The sequence below is a fragment of the Molossus molossus genome, unplaced genomic scaffold, assembly GCF_014108415.1.
Source record: "Molossus molossus isolate mMolMol1 unplaced genomic scaffold, mMolMol1.p scaffold_m16_p_6, whole genome shotgun sequence".
Classification (NCBI taxonomy): domain Eukaryota; kingdom Metazoa; phylum Chordata; class Mammalia; order Chiroptera; family Molossidae; genus Molossus; species Molossus molossus.
The window spans coordinates 86,456,805-86,473,908 of NW_023425399.1; the positions used below are offsets into that span (position 1 = coordinate 86,456,805).

Consider the following 17,104-nt stretch of genomic DNA (forward strand, 5'->3'; position numbering starts at 1 on the left):
AAGCATCCCTCCATAGACCTTTAAAATATTTGCTGATATATTCCAAGCCTGTAAACACAAAATTAAAGAATCTGGGAAACTACACCTAATATCCCAACAGCAAATGCTTTTCAAGCTCAGGGCACCCTTAATGGGTGGTTTTCCCTCCAAATGTTCTGAATAAACTAAACTAATTAAATTATCTATCTACTGTCAAGTCAGTTAATTATATTTTTTCTCATACGTTATATCTACAGCTATATTTTCTTTATTTGTCGTGTTATCTCCACTTCTGTGTTAAAGAACATCTATAATTTTTGCTTATATCTAGTACAATATGTGCTTTTAGAAGGCACTTAATTAAAATATATTGAATTAGAACAAGTCATCTTGTTTTAGAATGAGCCACATGCAAGGGACAAAACACACACACAATAATCTCTGAGTACTATGTATTCAGACTAAGAAAATGAATTCTTTGAAGAGCCATGTCTCAGGAGCCCCCTTGTTTCCTTGACTTCACAGGTAGACTTGATTTTCTGACGTGTCCTTCCCTTTTCCCTCTAGCCAAAAAAGAAAATATTCATTCAAATGGAGACCTCATCCTGGCTATGCAAACACGCTTGGGTTTACTGGATATGGCTTGTCCCGGCGGAAGAGCCGACACTACTTGTTCCCCTTCCCCTGTGAATTACCCGGCAGTCTGCCACTCAAATCACACAGATCCTCTGCTCTCCTGACAGAGTACAAGGCCATAAAATAACTCAGAGCCCATCAAAGAGCTCTGCCTAATTTTATATCAATGTGAACTCGCTAACTTTATGAGCACCCTGACCTCCCAACTCTCTTGGAACCTTTTTCCATTTTGTCTTCCTCAGGACAAATTTTGGCCTGGGAGTATATCTGCTTCTTCTCATTAGCCGCTCAGTTCTGCCACCAGTGAAAGTGGCTTTAGAGATACTGCCAGGTGGATTGTCCCTGACAGAAAAGCCGGTGTTACGCCCAGTGACTCCCATTCCTGCCTTGGACTCCAGAGCACATTCGTGGAGTTCCACAGGTGATTCCAAATTGATCAGGGAGGGAGCTGACCATGTAGAGTCAGCATGGTGAACTACACAAAGCCAGGTGAGCTCACAGACGACTCTGGTTCCTGTTCTAGCACTAGAAGAAGTCATGGCAGGACTTTGAGCCAGTTATTTTACCTCCGTGAACCTCAGTTTCCTCATCAATGAAATAAACTATTATATAAGTTATAGGCATATATCCTGCCAATTATAAAATTGTCTACTTAGATTTTCTAACTTCATCTCAATAACTCCCACTCCCACAGGAATCTGTTTAAAAGAAATTACCTAAGATATAACCAAAAAATTTGTATATAAAGGTATATTGTGTATAAAAAGAAACCTGGAAAGAGCTAAATATATATTTAACAATAAGGATGGCTAAATATATTCTGATATATCCAAATAGTAGAATTTTTATGTAAATGTTTTTAAATATTTTAAAAGATTATATAATACCATACTATAGTTTACATGTCATTTATGAAACAAAAGAAAGCAATATTCAAAACCATCTGAGTTTTAATATATAAATTAAAGAAATACATCACAATATAGATATTGGTTACTGCAGATGGTTGACTCGTGTGCTTTGGTGTTATTTCATAAATTTTTCTGTATTTACAACTTTTCTACACTGGACATGTGATATTACCATTTACTGAGAAAAGAGACAAGTTTAACTTTTTATTACTAAGTTTAAAAACCAAGTATTTCTTTCACTAAGAAAAAATCTAGAATATAACTCTATAATTATGAATTTTAAAGAGATGAAAAATATAAAAACAGAAATGTGGGAACAAATTTCCAGAAGTGAGTAGGACAAAATGATTCCAGGTTCACAGTAAGTTATCTGCAAGGTATGTAGCCATGAGTTTCACAGTGCTATTTAAAAACATATTTACCCCGGCTAGTGGGGCTCATGGTTGAGCATTGTCCCATGCACCAAGAGGTCACCAGTTGAACTCCCGGTCAGGGCACATGCCCAGGTTGTGGGCCTGATCCTCCGTGAGGGGCATGTAGGAGGCAACCAGTAGATGTTCTCTCTCATCGATGTTTCTATCTCTCTCTCTCTTCCTTCCCCTTCCTTTCTCTCTAAAATCAACAAAGAAGACTAACTAAATAAGTAAATATATAAAAACACATTTTCTGTGATGTGTTGACAGCAGGAAATCACAAATAACTCCTATTATTTATAGCACCATTAATACAATTCAAAAGAGGGGTGTATTGAAAACATCTTAAGGATAAAATAGAATATCTTGATAATGATTTATATAAATTGAGATAATTTGCAAGAGCCTTGTTTTTTCATAAGAAATCTCTATGAATAGAACACACACTAATCCAATTAATGATTTTTTGGTCAGTTGCTCAGAGTGGCCCAAGAAACAGTGCTTGCAAAAATTGTTCAGATCACAACCTCTTTTTTTGTTGTTGTTGCTATTAACAAGTTTTTTTATTTGCCCTAAAAATAAAACATTTGTTGTATCATAAAAGAAATAATCATTTTAAAATGGGACCCCCAAAAATTGCATTTGCTGAAGTTCACATTTTTTGTCTTATTTTAATTCTATTAACATGAGCAGCCAGAGTTCTTTGTAGCCATGCTGTTTAATTCAAGCTTGTAACCTTGGAGCCCATGTTGTTACCTTGAGTTTGTGGGAAATTAGGTGCTCTCCTGTCTGAAGAGAGAGCAGTGAAGCAAATAACCTCCCAAGCTCCCTCCCCTCTCTGTGGGTCCAGGGCTTGGTAAATCGACTTCCTGGGGTACATTCTGAAGCATTATGTAACAAACACTGTTTCTCCCTAGGTGGTTGGATTCTTCATACAAAATTAAGTGGGTCATACCAGCACAGATTATGTTACAAAGTTTGTCCACACTGAGCGAAAAATTAATCTTAACATTTGCAAAAGGGGATTTAAAACTTTTTGAAACCAAATACACTGACATCATATTCTCTAATGCTTAGGAAAATTCAAACAAGTCACTTTACCATCTGACAAAGGATGTTTGCTAACCATATTAAATGCTCTTGTAGCAGTCTACACTCACTACATAAATGATAGACTCCTAAATTTACAAAAGAACAATTAGATACATAACCAATCTGTAGGAGAAAAAGGCACAAGGTAAAGAAATGAAAGCCAACAGTGAAACAGTCTCTATTCAGCCAGCCAAACATGAGAACAATTATAAATTATTCAAATTGTGGTTCTATTAGTCTTTCCTTCATCAACTGTTCTGAAGAGGATTAGGGGTGCTCATTTTCCAGTACATGTGTTTCTTGCCTTTTTGCTGGTTCTGCCTTCCTTACACCTTTAATAGGGCTGTGTCTTCATAAGTCACAACACTAATTTAATAATCTCTACTGATTTATTGTAGGGCTTTTCTTTTTTATGCTAAAGAAATCTTGCAATGCACAGCATTCATTGCATTCTTTCTGGCAACTTCCTGTAATGAAAATGCTTTTCTGCCATTGTTTTTGTTTTGTTTTGGTTTGGTTTGTTTGTTTGTTTGTTTTTAATCTCTGGCTGCTTCTTTGCATTATAAATGTTCAAAGAGATCTTAATGCTAATTTTTTTTAGCAATGGCTTTAGTGTCAGGTAATCTCCTGCATTACATGACTGTGGAGGAAGCAGCTAAAAGTCTGTATTGGTGAACAGTTTACAGCCCTGTGACAGATCAAGGTGACCTTTTAAAGGCTATTGTTAACTCAACATCAGTAAATTGTTAAAAAGGCTATCTGGGTATATAATTTTTATTCTTCAGCTTTTTATAATGAAAATAAATTCTTTGTACCCCATTTTAATTTGAAAAATAAATTATTTCTTGAGAATCCAATATAAATATGAAAATGAACTTATTCACATAATATATTTTTCTTTTGTATTTAAAAACTTCTTTAAATCAACTTCCAAGTTTAGTACTCTTCCCACAATTCATTTCACACTGGAAATACGAATAACCTTTTGACTGGTCAGAACCCCCTAGATGGTTTGTAGGTGGAAGCAAACAAACCTAGCTATTAGTCTGAAATGGTCATTGTATTTATACTGTGTCATTATCCAAACTCATATTAGGAAGACTATGATTGATAATGCATATGTCTCTGGTTGAAAATGACAGGTTTATCAGCAAGGGAAAGTCAAGTGTCGATGAGCTTTCTCCCTGTCCCTCTTGTTCGAAACTCATAAACATTCTTACTAAATAATACTAGCCATAGTTTATTGAGCACTTGGTGTGTTTCAAGCTCATTTCTTACTGTTTTCCTTGCACTATCTTATTTAATCCTTTTTCATGACTCTTTAAAGTAGGAATTTCACAGAAGAGCAACTAAGGTTTAGAGATGTTAATCTGGCCAAGATCACAAACCGAGTATGGGTTAGGGTCTGGTTTCAAACCCCTATCTGTGTAACCCCACAGTTGCTCTTCTGACCAGTTCCTCTCCTCTGCCTCTCTCTGCATGTGGAATACTAAGAAAAAGCCTGTGAGATTCCTTATGAATTTAACCCCGCAGATAATGCTGTGAACACAATGGAGGTTTCTTCCACTAGACTAAGGCAAAACATTCATTCCCTGCTTTACCTATTCAAGAAATAGCCACTGTGCCCTATATTATGCCTCAGTCACCAGGACTCTCATGAGCCTTCCTTGAAGCACTGGGAATAAACTGGGAATAAGGTGATTCCTTAAATCTTAATTATGCAGCCTTTGTTTTCCGGGTGGGGAGGGGTTCCCAGCATTGTTCAAAGTTGATCGTGTCCACACTCCAAGACCTCTGCTCTTAATGTAAAAGCCCAAATATAGTTTGGTTGATCCTAGTAGTCTGTATCACCACCAATCCAAATCTGGGATCATTTTAAATAGTGCAGAAACCTACTCTATTTAAATAATGGTTAAACACAGGGTTTTGATGAGAAAAAGAATGAAAAATTTTACCTCCCACCTCTGAGCTGTGATTAGAACTTTGCTCTAGAAAAACACTTTGAGACTAGCCCTTCATATACTAATGTAGTGTTTTCAGCATCTGTGTTTACTGAATCATTTAACTTATTTTTTTTAAGATTTTTAAAGGAGCTGTGAGATTACTGCTGCATTTCCTATTGAGTTAGTAACCGGCCTTTAAAAATATTTGGTTAACAGAAGTAGTAGATAATGATCAGTATTTCAAGAGATTAGAAGCAACTTAAAACTGCATATTTCATTAGTTGGTTTCAATGCTTCAGAGACCTTCTATTCTTATACCTCTGTTATTCTTTTTTCTTCTTTTTTGTTTTTCTTGTTCACGAAGTTGAGTCAGCAACAAATATATATTCAAATTAGACTTCTCATACCGACAAAAAAATCTCTGACTTTGTTAGGGTGGGTGGAGGGGGAAAAAGCAACTTTTTGTCAGTCTTTTGTATTTCAGCAGCTGGATTCATTGCTACCATGGTAACGGACCACATGATGAGGTGTATTAGATTGCTGTGTGTTGAGTACAAGGGGAAGAATGAACACAGCGTTTTATTGAAGTTAAAGGTTACTTTGGAGTTTCTTCTGTGGAAATGTGTAAGGTCAAATACTATAGCTTTCAGCATATGTAGTACTTCAGAGGAAGAATCAGGGGCATGTTGGTGCATTTAACTACAAAACCAGGTAAGGTACAATTGAATCTATGAAATTGAACTCTTACTTCTTCTGTTGCAGTGGCATAACTTGCCGGGTGGCATTTCACTGCCACCCCCTCCCCACCCCCACATGGGCACAGGACAGATTTCTCCTGCCCCCCAACTCTCCCACCTTCAAATTCATGTTTTTAATTTGAAGATCTAAAATGTTGTGAATTTTTGTAGTTCTATGATAATGTGTGTGACGGTGTGTGTGCAAGTAAAAGAAAAAAGAACTGGAAAGGAAGTAATAAGAATGCAATAATTAGTGTCGTCAGACCAGCATTTCCTTGTTTTATCCTTTGAAAAGGATCCACTTTTCTGAGAGGACACTTTATTGAGGTATTGGTCCAACACTGCTCAGCTGTTATACTAAATTAAGCAGTAGGACAAAGTTCTCCAGCCTATTATTTAGTGTATTTCTTATATCTGGGCTTTTTTTCCCTGTTTCATTATATTACTGCCAGCCCCATCCAACATGAATAGTTCAGTTTTATCTATAATGTTTTACAACATATTTTATTTCCATTAGTATTCTATTCTTTCAGGCACTGTGATCGTGTGTTTCTTAGAGGATTTAAAAATAGAAGTGAATACAATACGGGTTAGTATAAAATGAACTCTTTGCTTAGAGGCTGGTCAGAGCATAATGTAAACAATTCAGTGTGGCTTCGAGAAGCATCAATTCCCAGAGCGCAGAAGCCTCCTCCTGCCTTGTTTACAGATCACCCTGGCAGCTTGCTTCCAAAAAGAGGCTTTGATAGGCTCAAGTTAAAGAAGAAGAAAATTTTTTCATTAATAACTTTTGGTTTTTTTGCTCATGATCTCTCCTGATGTTTGAAGTTTGGTTTTCTTGTAAGACATGATGATTTACTTTAATTTTTTAGCTGAGGGCTAACCTATGCCGCTTCTCTCCTCTTAGAACAAAGTTGAGGTGGCAGCTTTAGGGACAAAAACCTATTTAAACAGTAGCAGAGCCTCACTGTTATTCAAGTATATTCATTGTTCAGTATTCACTGGAGTGTTTTCCTACAGGAAAGCTTTTGAAAAATACTTTCTTAGCTAAATTCAACTATTTCCCACTAATTGGCACCAATTATGATAAAAGCCAATAAAGTAACCCAAGTTTGGTTATAAACCACTCTTTCTTCAAAAAGGGAAACTTAGATTTTATGAAGTCCATTTATGCTCTGTGATTTTCATTGCTATTTCTTTAGTCTGTCTAGTTTTCGTGCATTTAGCCCATCCTAAATTTGAGGAAGGGGTTATAACCACTATTCAAAACACTCTTTTGCCATAACTGCAAAAAAGGGAAACTCTTTCTATCATAACAAATATCAAAAGCATCATAATAACGCCAAACATGTATAAGCTGCTCATGCTTGTATTTGAATTCATTCTTCCCTTTTTCCCTTTGTTGTTTGAATAGCAAATCAGCTATAAGCATGTGCTCCAAAACAAAGTATTTTCACAAGCATAGTTGGTATTACTTAAGAATAGGAAGTTCTCAAGAATTGGCAAAAGATGGTACCCTATAAAATATTTTAAAGGGTAAAATTCTCAATAGTGACAGTATCTGGGGTAGAAAGTAGTTGTTTTTTATTAAAAGAAAAATAAAAGAGGGAGGAAGGGAGAGACAGACAGACAGACAGACAAACAGAGAAGACACAAAAAAAGATAGACAAAAGGTAGAGATAATGTGTAAAAGATCTCTTAACCAAGCTCTCTTCTTTCTCATCATTACTGAAATGGGTTGTGTGGATGAGACAAAATTAGTAAAAGGTACTATTATTCTACTAGTATTTTATATTTCAAGTACATGATTCAACATAGATTATTCTTTTCTGTTAAGTAAAATGAAAACAAATTCCTATAGGTGATATTGTTTCCATCCTTTTTATTGTGGGCTATCAGCAAGCTTTGACATTAGAGATAAAAGTGTGTAAAATTCAATATACACCCAAGTTTCTGTGGTCTTTATTCACCTGACACTACGTCATTTGTACACTTCATTCCTGAGGTTACCATAACTGAGAGGAATTTTATAAGATGGAATTTTAGTTTTTAAATTTTATTTTGTAATAAGGATTATATACTTTAGAGAGTATAACAATGAATTAATACATATAGTGAAATGATTCATATAGTCAAGCTAATTAACATATCTTCTCCTAAAATAGTTACCATTTGTGTATATGTGACTAGAGCACCTGAAATGGACTTTCTTAGCAATTTCCAGTATACAGTATTAACAGTAGTCACCAGGCTGTATAGTAGATCTTTAGACTTGTTCATCATACGTTACTGCAACTTTGTCCCCTTTGACCAACATCTCCCTGTTTTTCTCATTGCCCAACCCTGATAAACACCGTTCTACTCTCCACTTCTATGTATTTGACTTTTTTAAGCTCCATATGTAACTGAGTTTATACAGTATTTTTCTTTCTGTGTCTGGCTTATTTCACTTAGTAGAATACCCTCTGTGTTCATCTACTTTGTCACAAATGGCAGGGTCTCCTTTTTTAAGGCTGAATAATATTCCATTGTGTGTATTTACCACAATGTCTTTACCCATTAATTTGTTCACAGACACTTAAGGCTGTTTATATATCTTGGTTATTGTGAATAATGCTGCAATAAACACAGGAGTGCAGATATCTCCTCTAGGTACTGATTTCATTTCCTTTGAGAATATACTCAGAAGAGGGATTACTGGATCATACGGTAGTTCTATTTTTAATTGTGTGTGTGTGTGTGTGTTGTGTTTTATTTTTAAAAATTCCAAACTATTTTCCATATGGCTATATGGAAGAGCCACTTATACTTGTTTTGATACTTATATTGTTAACAGGCAAAATTAACTTTTGATGCAATTGCTTTAAATTATATATTTGTCAGTATTATTTAATTGAATTATGTTTTTCTCAACCCTTCTTTAAACATGGTTTATCATTAATTTTGGATAATTGGTAGTGTATTAATAATTCTTAATGTTTTAGCTTTAATTTCTAGAGCTCCCTAGCCTACCTGATAAATGGCTAATTATCCTAATTATCTGTAAACATTTAACTTTATTAAGGAGATAGATGTTCAACACAGTCATGATAAAGAAAAATCACACTGACTATTATAGACCCATCTATAAAATTAATGATAATCATTGAGCCCTGAGACAAATAAATGAAGAATAAGATAATAATAACTCATTATCAGCTAGATATTCCATTGTTGGAAGTTGATACTTTTAAACCTATGACTTCATTAAAGTGGATTTTATTATTAACTACCATGTAATTTTTTGTTTGAAAAACATTAGACACTCTTTTTGTTTTTTAGTATTTTTAAATGTTTTAAATGAAAACGTAATGGTACCATGATCATGGTCATGTTGATGACAATGACAAAAATGACTAATTCATTATTATAATAATGATATATAGACTTCATTAGAAAGATGTAGGTTCTGTATATAATAAAAGGCCAATGTTTTTAGAAAGCAGAATTTTCTAGTGGGTGGTATGACTTTCAGATATTTACTCCCAAATTTAATTAATTCCATTAATAGCATTTATAAATCATTATAAGCACTATTAAAGGAATTAGATGTGCTTGTTTTGTTCTTATCAGAACTTAATATAAAGTATGTTGACTTAGTTCAATGAGAACAGAGGTGTTTATCAATAATGATTAAAATTACCAAGACTTGTATAATGTGTGGGCGAGTATCTGATAGGGAAAGAAAAACTTATTGCTAGGAATGAACAATTTGTAACATTTTTGATATATAAAAAGGGGCAATAGATTGGTCTTACTTTCATGATAATATTAGCTTGATACATTTTAGAGTAATATTATTATAATAATTTCCCATTACCTGGCATGCATATTTTATATGTTCACTACTGATTGCATTTTAATATTTTAATTATTTTTTAAATTTTAAATAATTTGTTTTAAATAAACTATTTTATGTCTGATATCTATTAATTTGGGTTTGTTTGGGGAATAATTATACTAAGAAAAATCACTTTCTTCTACCTATTTCTCACAAAAAAGAAAATACTATATACATATTGGCAATTCCATTATAAAATGTGGATTCATCAAAGTAGTAGAAAAAAATATAGAATTTGATGTAGAAAATTAAACCTTTAAAGGCAGAAACCGTAAAGAAATGGTGAGATGAAAAGTTATTAATTCTGGAAAATTCTATAAGCAAAATTAAAAAACAAACAGGAAGCTAAAAATCAGTATTTGCAATATAAAAGAGAAAAAGTGAATATCCATAATGTATAATAAGTTCTTAAAAATAATTAGGGCTGTTCTTTTTCTTATTAATGCATATTTTATTTTCTTAGAACAATTTTAGGCTTGCAACAAAATTGAGGAGGAGGTACAGAGATTTCCCATCTATTCCCTGCTCCCACACCTGCATAGTCTCCCCCATTATCAGCATTACTCACCAGAATGGGACATTTTTTACCAAGGATGAACCTATATTAACACATTATAATCATCCATAATTCATGGTTAGCCTTCATATTCACTCGTGGTATTGTACATTCAATGGGTTTGGACAAATATATAGTGATATGTATCCATCATTATAATATATTACAGTGTTTTCACAGCCCTAAAAATCTTCTTACCCTCTGTTTATCTCTCCCTCCCTGCTCCCCTTCCTGGAAACCATTGATCTTTTTATTATCTCCATAGTTTTTCCTTTCCAGAATGTCATATAGTTAGAATCATACAGTTTATAACATTTTCAGATTAGCTCCTTTACTTAATAATATACATTTAAGGTCCCCCATGTCTTTTTCATGATTGGTAGTTCTATTTTTTTTTTTTTTTTTTTTTTATCTGGATAATGCTTCATTGTCTAGATGTACCACAGTTTATTTATCCATTCACCTACTAAAGGACTTCTTGGTTGCTTCCCAGTTTTGCCAATTATGAATAAAGCTGTTATATCAACATCCATGTGCTGGTTTTTGTGTAGACATAAGTTTTCAACTCCTTTTGGTTGATATATCAAGGAGTGCAATTGTTGGATCATATGGTAAAAGTATGTTTAGATTTGTAAGAAACCAGTGAATTGTCTTCCAAAGTGTCTGTAGTATTTTGCATTCCCAACATCAATGAATAAATGTTTCTGTTGATCGACATTCTCACCAGCATTTGATATTGTCAGTGTTCTGAATTGTAGCTATTCTAATAGGTGTGTAGTGGTAGCTCATTGTTGATTTAATTTGCATTCCCCTGATGACATATGATGTCATATTTTCTTATGTTATTTGCCATCTCTATATCATTTTTGGTTAGATGTCTGTTTAGGTATTTTAATCAGGTTGTTTGTTTCATTATTGTTGAGTTTTCAGAGTTCTTTGCATGTTTTGGACAACAGTTTCTAACAAAAGGACTCAACAATAAGGAAACAAAGAACCTGATTAAAATACAGGTCTTTTGAAAATATTTACTCCCACTCTGTGGCTTTTCTTCTCAGTATCTTGATGCTATCTCTCACAGAGCAGAAGTTTTAAATTTTAATGAAGTCTATCTTATGTTATTTCTTTCATGGATCATGTCTTTGGTATCGTATTTACTAATTATCTTTAAAATGTATACAAATTTAACAAACAAATGCTATTTTAATTTCTGGCAAATGTTTTTAAAAGAGAAAAACGCAAGGAGGAGAGGGAGTGAATACCCAATGTTAGGGAGCATGTAGAAAACCTGAACTGTCACACTACTGTTGAGGATATAAATTAATGCTTTGAGGGAAAGTAGTTCAGCCTGGAAATGTGTAGCAAAGGCTTTTAAAATTACATACCCTTAGACCCAACAATTCTACAAGGAAAATACCCTAACAAAATGAAGTCAAACATATAGACAGGGCTTTCCATTGTTGTGGTGTTTACAAGTATCAAGAAGGGAAGTCATTCAGAAAAAAAAAAAAAAAAAACTCTTCTGAGAACTGTAACAAATGCACCAGCTTATATTTCTGATCTGATATCTGTAAAGCTGTAAGACGTCATAGACATGGCTCTATGGTTACCAAACTGTTTCACATATTTGTTCCTCAGACAGACGCGTATAGGCAGCATGGTATAGAGAAAAGGATCTTGGCTTAAGTGTCAATATGCTTGGGTCCTGCTGAGTTCATGTAAGTATATCAATATAAGGTATTGTTAAAATCCTAATGTTAGCGAGTAGAAAATAAAAGTCTATGAATCCCTTTATCCACCTATATGCATTTCTCTTTGCAATTGATGATGCAAATAAAATGTCCCTCATCAAATGTGGGAGGGAGAATACATTTTTTAAATTTCACAAAAAGGAAGGGCCTAATGGTAAAATCTAGAATGCCCTAACTTTGATAGAAAATGGTAAAATATTTTGAATAAGATATACTTCTCAATTATTACCGTTTGAAATTTATTCAAAATGAATTTTTGCTCATATTCGGATGGGCAGAAGATCATAGGTCTTGAAGGTAATCTGGCATTTAGGTCTAGTGAGGACAGCATTCTAGAGCAGTGTTGTTCAGTAGAAACTTCAGTGGTCCTAGAAACGTTCTGTGTCTGTGCTGTCCAATATAGTAACAACTAAACGTTCTGTGCCCGCGACTGTTGAGCACTCGAAATATGACTAAGTGTGACTGAGGAACCAAATTTCTAATTTTATTCAATGCTAAGTAATTTACCTAGCCCCATGTGACTAGTACCATCTTATTGGACAGTGCATCTCTAGAATTAAGCACAATAAATAGGGTCTTTTATTTAATGTAGGGATTCATTTCAAGCATCTCTGATGAATTACGGTGACATAGGACGAGAAGGTGAATATACTTTGTGACGTTTCTTTTCCATTCAAAGAAATAATGATCAGGAGAGCCTTTGATTTAGTGACTATTAACTCCAAGATTTTCCAGAAAAATCTTGATCTTAAAATATTCTATATCTTGCTCATTTAAGAATTCAAATGTTCATTCATTTTCTCATTTACTAAATATAAACCACTTAATTTGAATTTATATGTGTCAGCATGTAAGAAAAATGCAGTTTTCCTTTATTATCAACATTACTAACACACTTACATTTCTGACACCAGATCAGCCTCCCAAGACTGCTCCAACCCTCCCTTTGCATGCCAACTGTAAGTCCAGGTATCCCACAACCCCCTCCTCAGGTTTGATCATTTGCTAGAACAGCTCACAGAACTCAGAGAAACATTTATTTTTACCAGTTTATTATATGATAAAGAATATGATAAAACACAGATGAACAGCCAGATGAAGAGTTACAGAGGGCGAGCTCTGGAAGGGTCCCGAGCACAGGCACTTCTGTCCCTGCAGATTTGGCATGCACCACCCTCCCAGCACATGGATATGTTTACCAGCCCAGAAGCTTTCCAAACCCCATATTTTTTAAATTTTTATGATGGCTTCATCATGTAGGCACAATCGATCATTAACCAAGTCTCCAGCTCCTCTCCCCTCCTCGGAGTATGGGAGTGGACCTGAAAATTCCAAGCTTGCAACCAAGGGTTGGTTTTACTGGTGACTGCCCCCCATCCTGGAACTACCCAGAAGCTAACTGAGATCCTCCTTATTAGAACAAAAAACACTTCTCTTACCTAGAAACTTCAAAAGACTCAGGAGCTTTGTATCAGGAATCAGGGACAAAAACTGAGTATCAAAATAAAAGATGCCGTTAGTGTTCTTATCACTTATGAAATTATAAGTGTTTTAGTAGCTCTGTAGATGGATCAGGGGCAGAGATCAGTACAAAATTTTTTCTATTGTTTCACAGCCAGACACTATGCTTGACATTTGAACAGATAATGATGGTCCAGAGTCCCTAGATTCAGAGTTTCCTTAGAATATGCTTAAGAGTCTCATGACACAGAACAGATATTGTAGAGGGAGAGGGAGAAAAAGGCTCTGTGGAAGGAAGCACTGGTCTAAACTTTTTAAATGATGAACATTAACTAGGAGGCTAAGGACAGGAGGATCCGTACAGAGGGAACAGTATGAAAATATCAGGGATGGACAAGAATCAGAAATCTCTGAAAATGTAAATTAGCCATGTAAGTTAGGACTCCAAACGTGTTCAGGAACTAGATCTACGTCACCGTCATCATCACCATCACTATCACCACCATTACCATCACATCATCATAGCAATCACAGTAACCATGCATTGGTCATTTGTCATTAAACTAAACACATTCACGCAGTATTTTATTGAATTCTTGCTACAAGCAGCAAAACAAGTATTGTCCTCATTTATTGATGAGGAAACTGCACCGCCAGTAATTGCCAATTTGGGTGTCAGGCCATGCTGAGTCCACTTCTGCTGAGTGTTCTTGTCTGTCTCCTACAGAATTTAAACTGCTTTATCCTGAATACTCTGGGAAACCACATGGGGAAATTTATACTGACAGAATCATAGAAAATAGACCATACTAGATGGACAGAAATGAATGAAGAAGTTAATGCTATATATCAGAGCAAGGATGAGGGAGGTTCTGAGCTAAAGGAGTGAAAGAAGAATTGTAAAAGGAGTCAATTTGAGAGGCATTTTGTTAGTTGTCCATCTTTACAGTAATTGAGGTAGAAAACATCTGACTTATTTTTTGAAGCGTCTCTGAAAATTGTCCATTCCTGCATGGAGCTCCAGAGCACGACTGTTGTGGCCACAGAACAGCAGATCTCATAATATGTAAGTTTTTCTAACAAGACCAACCTGCATAAGTCATCCTGTTGGAAGCAAGTGCCACTGCACCATCCACAGTCTTGAAATATGTGTGACATCACCATATTGTTTGAGGGTGTGATATAACTGAGATGGGAACTTTATATTTTTGAAAATTTTTTATTACAATCTGAATATTCTTCGACATTGACAAATAGTGATTATTTTTTTCCAACATGCAAGAATTTTTAAAATATATAATCAGAGCTCATTTAGAAAGGTCAAAATACAGTTGCTTTTATCATCATGGACTCAGTCCCCTAATTAAATTGCGGAGTTGAGTATATTATTATTCTCCTGCCTTTGCCCTATTTAGGTGGATTATTTTCTGTTCGCATTTTATCCAGGTTGATTTATGGGGTTGGGAGATAATAGAAGCTGTTACTTTCAGTATCAGGGCCTCTACTGTTGACTAAGAAATGACATTTGATTCTTCTAAAGTCTAATGATCACTGTGGTTGAAAAAGAGTATTGGGGAAAATGCAGAGAAAAGGGTGGAGAAGGTGGGCTGTTGTCTTGACAATATAAAGCTGAAAGGAGGGGAGGAGTATTTGGGAAGGGGATGTGCAGTAGCTTGTCTGTAAGAAGGATTTTGGTAATACCGGCCAGCCAAAGGGAATGAAGAAAGAATAGTAGCCTTTTGGAAACCTGCTGACTATGTTATTTTTTCCAGTACGTTGGATGACACTGGGAAACCTAAACATACAGGAAGACATGCAAGAGCACATTATGTGGAAGTTCTGAGAATTCTCTGATGTTATACAAGAGAACACTTCCTAAGTGCCAGATACTGTGCCAAGGGCTTTTTGTTGAACTCATTTAATGTTAAGTGAATGAATCCTCATTTAGAGAACACCACCTAGTACCTACCACCTAGCACATGGGGATCACTGAATATATATGTATAATCTCTCTGTTGATCCTCACAAAAACTTTATGAGCCAGATATTTTTATTATTTATCATCTTTATTTTACAGATGAAGACATCAAGACCAGAGAGGTTAAGTAATCTCCCCCAGGTCATACAGTTAAAAAGAGAGAGAGAAAGCCATAGTTACTGGGGCTCAACCACGAAGCCAGCCTACTCATACTCTACGTAGTCTATTATATGTCAAGAGATAATACTTGTAAAATGTTTACAAAGTACTTGACATTTAGTAAATTCTTAAAGATGTTAGCAATTATTATTGTGTAATGAGACTTAGATGGTTTTCTGGTACTTATGTCCTTCTACACAAAATTGTTCAGAAATAGGATTTTTAGGGCAGCTTTAGATTTTTCTTATGTAAGTTTGAGTAAAGCATTTTTTACGAACATGCCCATTGTAAATTGGGGGAACCCCATTTTTTCCCAATATCATCAACAGTTTGGCTCGTTTAAACTTTTCATCTCTAAGAATGTGCTTTGTAGAAATGTTTTGTATACACCTGTGTAGCTCTGACCTTTAAACAGAGTGCTGCTAATGGTACTATTATGAGAGCAAGTGTATGCCCTTTCCACGCTGCGAATTTGAATAGTGTATCAACTTGTTCATTGTGGTCTTGCTAGGAATTAAATGCTCTGACAGTTCATAACCTAAGAGATCTTAGTGAGAGTTTGTCAGCCAGGAAGGGAAATCAGACCAGAGGCTGGAAAAACATAAATTTAAGGGGATGGATTGGTAACAGAATCCTCGAGGTCATGTGGGAGTCTCAGACAGAACCCGACCAGACCCTAGAACAAAGTCAGGTACAAATTTGGGTTCTTCTCTTTTCCCTATTATATGGGTTAGTTATGGATAGGTGGACTGTCTTCTTCTGTACAGAGAGAATTTTATGAAAAATTAGATGACTTGTAATCTAACTGAAGTAAGAATGTCAACAAATGCAGAATTAAAGATACTTAAACATTATCGATATAAACAGTGCAAGAACAACAGCTCTGTTGTGCTGGAATTCCTGGAGAGAATGATACCACGATGGGTTGTGCTTGAGAATTGAGCAACAGACCAAGTAGAGGAGGTTTGAGGACACCATGGCTCAGGACAGCAGAAATGTGAGGACTCTAGAGGAATTCAGTAGTCTGCAGACAAGAGAGAGCAAGGTGAAACTTCGAGGCTGAGTGACCAGCAGATGCCTTGTCATCTGCATCTGTTACTATTGTAGTTCCCTGTGTCTTCATTTGTAACTTCAAAGTGTTTGAGCTAATTATATCATTGGGTAAGTGTGCCAGGTAACTATTCCTATCAGAGGACAAGGAGGTGGACCGGCAGACCCCACATACTCTGCTCTTGGGAGAATTGGGGTGGGAAAGTCGCTCTCTAGACATTTTTTCCCTGCTATGTCACTTCCATCTCAGATGGCTACTTCTCCATAAGTTTAGGAGATCATGTCTTTCAACTATTAGGCAGTGTGTTGATAATGTTAGTAACTCACAAGGTCTCCTAAGTCATCTCTGCAAATATTACATATTATTATCTGGAGAAGCGTTTTATTAACCGTAACTAACATTTGTATTGTGATTTACTGTTTGCAAAGTATTTAGATTGCATTATATTTAAATCTCCTAACAATCCTACAAGAAAGATGACATTATCATTCGCTTTTTAATGAAGAGGAAAATCAAGCTCAATGAATTTCTTAGAGGCACTGAGTTATCAAGCAAAGCAT

At 35.2% G+C, this 17,104-nt stretch overlaps 1 protein-coding gene across 32 annotated transcripts in view; it reads left to right on the plus strand.

Annotated features, from left to right (window-relative positions):
- DTNA (dystrobrevin alpha) overlaps positions 1 to 17,104 on the plus strand; it is a 366,392-nt gene that overhangs the window by 189,277 nt on the left and 160,011 nt on the right. For 6 of the 32 annotated variants that reach the window (XM_036246090.1, XM_036246101.1, XM_036246107.1 and 3 more), the window contains exon 1: positions 5,536 to 5,685. The exons of 23 other annotated variants lie outside the window; for them this stretch is intronic. The gene's annotated coding sequence lies outside the window, so the exon portion shown is untranslated. Of the gene's footprint in view, positions 1 to 5,521; positions 5,686 to 17,104 lie in introns of those variants that run through there. 3 more of the 32 variants (XM_036246087.1, XM_036246111.1, XM_036246085.1) reach the window with 3 other exon arrangements.